We start from the raw sequence: 7,325 nt of genomic DNA, 5'->3' as shown, positions 1-7,325 counted from the left end.
CAAGCAGCATAATCAAAGATAACATAAACATAAATTGAAACGCGAACGAGACAAAACTGACCCCAACACCTGTTGCTCATGATTACGCGGGAGTTGGACATGAAATAGCTCCGCATTTAGTATTTAAGTAAGGTGCAGAAACGAGTCTAAATATTGGAGCCTGAATTAAGCCGCTGTTACAAATGCAGGCGAATATATATAAACGCAACAAAGCATTTTAGTAAATCTCGACTTGTTCGTGCTTGAATTCATGACGATAGTTAATCCCCCTAATATCCTGGGGAACAGCTTTGTTAGGAAACTTCTTTAAAAAGCTCAGTCAGGCTTAACAATTCAGTAATTAATAGTTCAAACCATGTCGCAGTTTTTCAACTAGCTTCTCGAATTCATTGCAGAACCGGGTTTCGGTTTTGCAAGCTATGGTTATTGGAGAACCGGCTCCTTGGTTGTCAAGTGTTCGAAGTTTTCCCCGGTCGAAAAATGAAAACAATAGATAATTAAAATGGCAGGTGTAGGAAGAACAACTGCGAAGTTAAGATTTGTTGGAGATAAATAGAGAACTCATTACTCAGCGCTTCACCACTCTGCAAGCGAATACACTGAAGGGTTAGGGATATAGTGAGGCATGCCTCAGTCTCTTTGTTTCATAATCATGTCTACGCAGCAGAAAGCCGACTAAACAGTTGCAGGTGAAATCCCTTCCTTCACTGGCACATTGAGCAACGTGCAATCAAACAGACTTACTGTGTGATCATTTTCTTCGTTTTAATAGGAAAAGAACGCAAGAAGCGAGCTTGTCTGGAAACAAAGTTTTACGCAATGTCCATAAGACACAATCTTGGCAGCCAAATCCAATGCAATGTGCGCAGTGTTTTAGCAGTTTAACGTCATCCTTCACAAATTCATGAATGCGTGCTTTAACATGCTCGCGACAAAATCAACGTTTAATGATGCTCCCCAGCAAAATGGCGCGTCTGAGCAGACGAAAGCAAGGCTAACATGTGCAACACTGCTTTCATGGGCAGACAGCACTCCACAGGAGACGATTCGTTCGTGAGTTGCACGTGAGAAGCAGCTGGGGTTCTCCTACCACAAACCGAGAACAAGCAAGATGATAAGAGAAGTACCGGCGGTGAAGCGAAACGAGTACAAGCATCGCCACTCAGTCCACCTCGTCGATCTTGGGGCCGGCAGCGCCGCCCTGGTTGGGAGGCGCCTGGCCAGCTCCCTGATGCAGTTTGGTCATGATAGGCGTGCACACCTGCTGCATATCCTTCATCTTGTCGTCGTACTCGTCCTTCTCGGCCAGAGTGTTCCTGTCAATCCAGTTGATGACCTCCTCGCACTTGCTCAGAACCTTTTGCTTGTCAGCCGCGTCCAGCTTCTCCGGACCGACCATTTCCACCGACTGCTTGACGTTGTACACGTACGACTCGAGGTTATTGCGGGCGGCCACCCTCTCGCGCTGCTTTTCGTCTTCCTGCCGGTACTTCTCGGCGTCGGCGAGCATGCGGTCGATCTCGTCCTTAGAGAGTCGGCCTTTGTCGTTGGTGATTCGAATGCTCTCGGAGCGGCCCGTGCTCTCGTCTTTAGCCGACACCTGGAGAATTCCGTTGGCGTCCAAATCAAAGGTCACCTGGATCTGGGGAACGCCCCGCGGAGCCGGAGGGATGCCCATGAGGTCGAAGGTGCCCAGGAGGTGATTGTCCTTTGTCATGGCTCTTTCACCCTCGAAAACTTGAATGGTGACTCCTGTCTGGTTGTCAGCGTATGTGGTGAAGGTCTTGGACGTCTTGCAAGGAATACGGCTATTGCGCTCTACGATCTTAGCCATAACTCCGCCGGCAGTTTCGATTCCCAGTGAAAGCGGCGCTACATCAACCAGCAGAACGTCCTTGATGATCTCGCTCGTGTCTCCTGTCAGTATAGCGGCCTGTATGGCAGCTCCATAAGCCACGGCTTCGTCAGGATTGATCGACATGGCAAGGTCCTTTCCATTGAAGAAATCTTTCAGAAGCTTCTGAATTCGAGGAATGCGCGTCGAACCACCAACCAGTACGATGTCATGTATCTGAGACTTGCTGAGTTTAGAGTCTTGCAGCGCTTTCTCTACGGGCTCCAAAGTACTTCGGAAAAGGTCCATGCACATTTCCTCAAATCTGGCTCTTGTTATCTTGCTATAGAAATCAATTCCTTCAAACAACGCGTCGATCTCAATGCTTGCTTCACTGCTACTTGACAAGGTCCGTTTCGCGCGTTCGCACGCTGTTCTCAGTCGTCGAATGGCGCGCGCATTTGTCTTGAGGTCACGCTTATGCTTTCGCTTAAACTCCTCGACAAAGTAATTGACAAGTCGGTTGTCAAAGTCTTCACCTCCGAGGTGAGTGTCTCCCGCTGTTGATCGCACTTCGAACATGGATCCTTCGTCGATTGTTAAAATGGACACGTCGAAAGTTCCCCCTCCGAGGTCAAAAATGAGAATGTTCTTCTCACCTTTTAGGTTTTTGTCCAGTCCATACGCAAGAGGCAGCCGCAGTGGGTTCGTTGATAATCCTCAAGACGTTCAAGCCGGCAATAGCACCGGCATCCTTCGTGGCTTGCCTCTGTGAGTCGTTGAAGTAAGCCGGTACAGTGACAACGGCGTCTTTCACCGGACACCCAAGGTAGGCCTCCGCGGTTTCCTTCATCTTGGTCAGCACCATTGCACTGATCTCCTCTGCATTGAAAACCTTTTTCTCGCCTTTGAACTCCACGCATATGTTGGGCTTGCCTCCCTGATTGACGATCTTGAAGGGCCAGTGATTGATGTCTTGTTGAATTTTGGGGTCGTCGTACTTCCTGCCAATAAGCCGTTTGGCATCGAACACTGTGTTCTCTGGATTGAGGGCCACTTGCGCCTTGGCAGGGTCTCCGATCAGCCTCTCGGTGTCCGTAAAGGCTACGTAGCTGGGCGTCGTGCGGTTTCCTTGGTCATTGGCTATGATTTCGACTCGCCCATGCTGGAAGACACCCACGCAGGAGTACGTGGTGCCGAGGTCAATGCCAATCGCTGGCGCCTTCGTGGACATGCTGGCTGGTCTCCGCGCACCTTAGTATCGAACGAAAGCTCGCGGTGCGTGCCTTGCTTTTCCCCAAGTTTTGTCGACACCCAGCTGGTCCTTTTTAAGACGCCGAGCCGCTCCGAGTGTCTATATTTACCCGGGCGGCCCCACGCCTCACTCTGTTTTCAAGCGGTGAAATAAGTGCGCGCTAGCTTCGCCAGCCTTCCAGCTGCAGGGATCCCGGTGACGTGAGTCAGCGTCACAGGAACCCGTGGCCCCGTTCTACCCGCACCGGTGGCACGGAAGCGCTCAGTGTCGGCTTGTCTCAGGCCAGTACGCGATCTCGGCAAAAAACTTCACGTCTTCGCGCAAGATGAAGTGCACCGCGTATCCGAGAAGTCTTCGTTGGTGTGATAACAGCGCGTATCATTCACGGTATAGTTCTTGTCGCTCTCTGTGCCACATCTATTTCAAGCTCAAAGCCGGGAAGGCTTAAAAATAACGAATTGTCTGCGGCCTCGCGCCAACAGACAAGTGCTTCTACAAAACACGGCTTGATGAGAGTGGGCTTGTGACAGCCTCTGAAGTGTTCATGTTTGGCGACTTGTTTGTATATATATGCGTGCAATAGCAGCTCATGTGAGTCTTTTAGGATTTGTAAACCGCGTGTGTACACAGAACGTGATGTATACACACTACAACAGCACATTAATCAGTCTCGGAGTTTGGCCGTTTTTTCGGTTGCATTCGATGTGGTCGCTCATCGCCTCACTGTCAGTCACAGTGGAGGGTGGCATTTCCGCACACTGAAGCGTAATGGAAGCACTTAGACATAACTGACTTTTTTGTCGCTCTTTGCTTTCAAAAGACCGTCGAAAAAGTCACGTTTTGTCACCGCGCTGTGGTATCCCCCTGCCCCTCTTCTGTGTCTTCCTTCTATGGCCGTCTTGACGAGTGTCCCCTTACTACATTGAGAAAGCAGGACCAGGTTTTGTGAGTGAGCCTTCAATAACCCTCCAGGAGTAAGAAGTTTCTTTTTTTAGATTACCAAATAGGTGATAGTTGAGCGCCATACTGTTTTCAATTGTTTTGTAACTCTTTTCCTTTTTCACTTGTTTATTTATTTCGTATTAACTGATCTAACCGCCATCCTTTGTCGTGGCCTTTCGTTGTCTTGTAGGTACAAGCGCAGTTGAGGTGTATATTAACTCGTTCCTTCAATAAACTTTCCAGTTGATAGTCAGCGCTGTGTTGTGTCTGCGCTTTACTTCGTCATCAGTGCGCTCTTGTTTTAGCCGCGAACCAATACCAACTTGCCCAGTTTTCTATCTCCTCACTTACTAACTTTCGCAGCTGCTGCAGTTTTGTTATCAGTATAATCAATCTTGTGCTTTTAGGTACATAATCAATAGCGTGCTAGTGCCGCATTATAACTAAAGAACGTATTTCAACTACGATAGTAACCATCGATATCATATTATCTGGAGCTGTCCGCACCATCCGCAAACCAAGTGTGCCCCGGGATCCGGCCACACATTCGGCTGAAAAAAAGAAAAAAATAAACTATGCGCATCACTCGATCACTTTTAGTGTCACTGTTATGCATAACGTTGAGAACCAAGATTATGCATCTGTCGCTTGATCTTTTGCGGCTGCTTTGCTTTTAATGATTCGCAGTCAATAAGCCATATACATTCTTAAAGCATTTTCAAACCAAGCGCGACATATACATGACCCCCACAGCTTTCATGCTTTTTTTTTTTTTCTTGAAGCATACTATGATCTGTTCTTGAATCACTTTTTGCAGCCTCTTCCAATCCAGTTTGCACGCCCGTGGACAACATCTTTCATCATTTGCAAAGTTAGACCAGGAACGACAAGATAAAATGCTCTGGTGTAACATGAAGCTAGATGCAGGCAGCACCATATGTCAAGCTTGTAATATAGTTTTGTTGCAAGTGGTGTTGGAGAAATATCTTTGTATGAGAGGTACTGCTGCAGCATCACCGACGACGAAAAATGAATGTGTTTTACCTTTCAAATGTCACCAGATGACGCGGTAATCCAGGATGATTAGTGAAGGCGAGGAATCATCATATGCTGTTGAACCTTTATCTTTGTTCAGGAAAATAAAGCACGCTTTCACCTCAACGAACTCGAGAAATGGCCTCACTATCCACATATATGGAGGTGCTGGTGCAAGCATGTGCACGTGTAATCTGATCAAGCAAGTACTTTTTCAGACTCGCAACAGAATGGTTGATAATAAGAACCCACTTTAAAAGTAAGGATGTTCGAATAGTTAAATTTACGAATCGAATCAAATACGTATATTAGAGAATTCCGACCACCGAATATCGAATGGAATATCCAATATTTTATACATTCTAAAGCAACACGAGATATGAAGTCATCGCGGATTACGTTTGGTAAAAATGAAGTCAGGGGTGCTGTAACTTAAAATTATTCCAAACTGTTTTGATTCCAATTTCTGCAGTCAGCCTCCACGATTGGTCAAAACATTTTCGGGCCACTGCCAACTTCGCCTGTCTGTCACGCGACGTCACGTAAACCGCGATAGCTCCCCATCTTATATAACGTGTACACACTGATTATGCAGGATTAAACCGCACAAATGAAAAATAATCATTCCTGATTCGACGCCTTTTCACCATTAGCCCTCTGCTATTGGTCCAATGTTTTCTGGCTACGTCCACTTCGCCTGTCTGTCACGCGACCTCACAAAACCGCGAAAAATCCCCACGTCAAAGTGACGTGTACGCAAAAAAAAATGCATTTATATGCCGAACAAAACTGAATTTTTTGCTGAATAGCCACAGACTGCCCCGTTCCGAAAGGAATAGAAGATGGCTGCCCGCCGATCGCTCAGGCCCGCGCATGATAAATCTTTTTGCGTGGCAGTAAAACATTATCGAGTCCTTTCGGCACGTATACGACATCGCTCTGCCACTCTTCCTTGCTGAGGATCCGTTTTAGCGGCATTCTTATCCTTTCGTTGCACGCAGCCGCGATTTTTGACCAGCCACCGCAAGCTAAGTAAGGCGAAGCGGACCAATCGGAGAAGCCGGCACCACCCTCTTCATGCTGTTATCTATTTTCACTGTGCTGGCTCGGCCCCATCGAAACCCTCTCCACTAGAGTGTGCTCCTCGCCTCTTGTCAGCCAATTAGATAAGAAAAACCGCTGAGTGTAGACAATGTTATTGGTTTTGAAAGCGAACAAAGGTGACCTCCTATAAACGAGGAGAGTGTTTGATTGGGTTGTTCAGACAACGCTGCGGGTCACCGCCCGATGCTTGCGTTGGTGGTTACGTAAATTTGACTTCAGGAGTTTGGAATCAAAACAGTTTGGAATCATTTTACGTTATAGCGCCCCAGGAAAAGAATATTCGACAACTTCGAGTAGTAAATTCTGGTATCGAATACGAGTCGAATAGTAGGAACTATTCGATTCGTATCGACATGTTTAGAATATTCGTACGCCCCTATTTAAAAGTTGTGTAACTAAGATAAGTTTGGTCTGGAAAATTGTAGAGCTCGTTCATTAAATTTGTTAGAACTGTTTAACCTGACATACCCTTTAACAAGTTAAGGACCGCACAAAGAGCGATGGAACGAAAAATCTTTGGACTAACGTTAAGAGACAGGAAGAGAGCGGTGTGGATCAGAGAACAAACGGGGATAGCCGATATTCTATTTGACATTAAGCGGAAGAAATGGAGCTGGGCAGGCCATGTAATGCGTAGGATGGATAACCGGTGGACCATTAGGGTTACAGAATGGATACCAAGAGAAGGGAAGCGCAGTCGAGGTCGGCAGAAAACCAGATGGGATGATGAAGTTAGGAAATTTGCAGGCGCAAGTTGGAATACGCTAGCGCAAGACAGGGGTAATTGGAGATCGCAGGGAGAGGCCTTCGTCCTGCAGTGGACATAAAATATAGGCTGATGATGATGATGATGATGATGATGATGATGATGATGATGATGATCCTTTAACCTGACATTCCTGACATAACCGCATTTCCCTTAGTTGTTCCACGTTTTGAATTCATTTTGTTCACTCATTTCCTTAATATCTGTTACCTTATCTTTCCCTTTGTGTTCAGGTACCTAGACGCCATGCTGTGCTTGAATTTCCGACGTAGTTGGTTACATTTATTGAAGTGGTTTACATCCTTGAGAGTTATTCGGCTGTCAAGTTCTTGCTAGTTACTGAGCCCTAAATTACTAAAAAAAAACTTTTTTTTTATGTTGGGGAGGGA

The 7,325-nt window shown here is 46.5% G+C and overlaps 1 pseudogene; it reads right to left on the bottom strand.

Moving 5' to 3' along the window:
- Window positions 1–750: 750 nt before the first annotated feature.
- Window positions 751–3,500, bottom strand: LOC119461907 (heat shock protein 68-like; annotated as a pseudogene).
- Window positions 3,501–7,325: the final 3,825 nt, after the last annotated feature.

This window comes from Dermacentor silvarum, chromosome 1, assembly GCF_013339745.2.
Source record: "Dermacentor silvarum isolate Dsil-2018 chromosome 1, BIME_Dsil_1.4, whole genome shotgun sequence".
NCBI lineage: Eukaryota > Metazoa > Arthropoda > Arachnida > Ixodida > Ixodidae > Dermacentor > Dermacentor silvarum.
The sequence above is the reverse complement of the archived record's forward strand: the minus strand, read 5'-3'. Positions and strand labels throughout refer to the sequence as shown.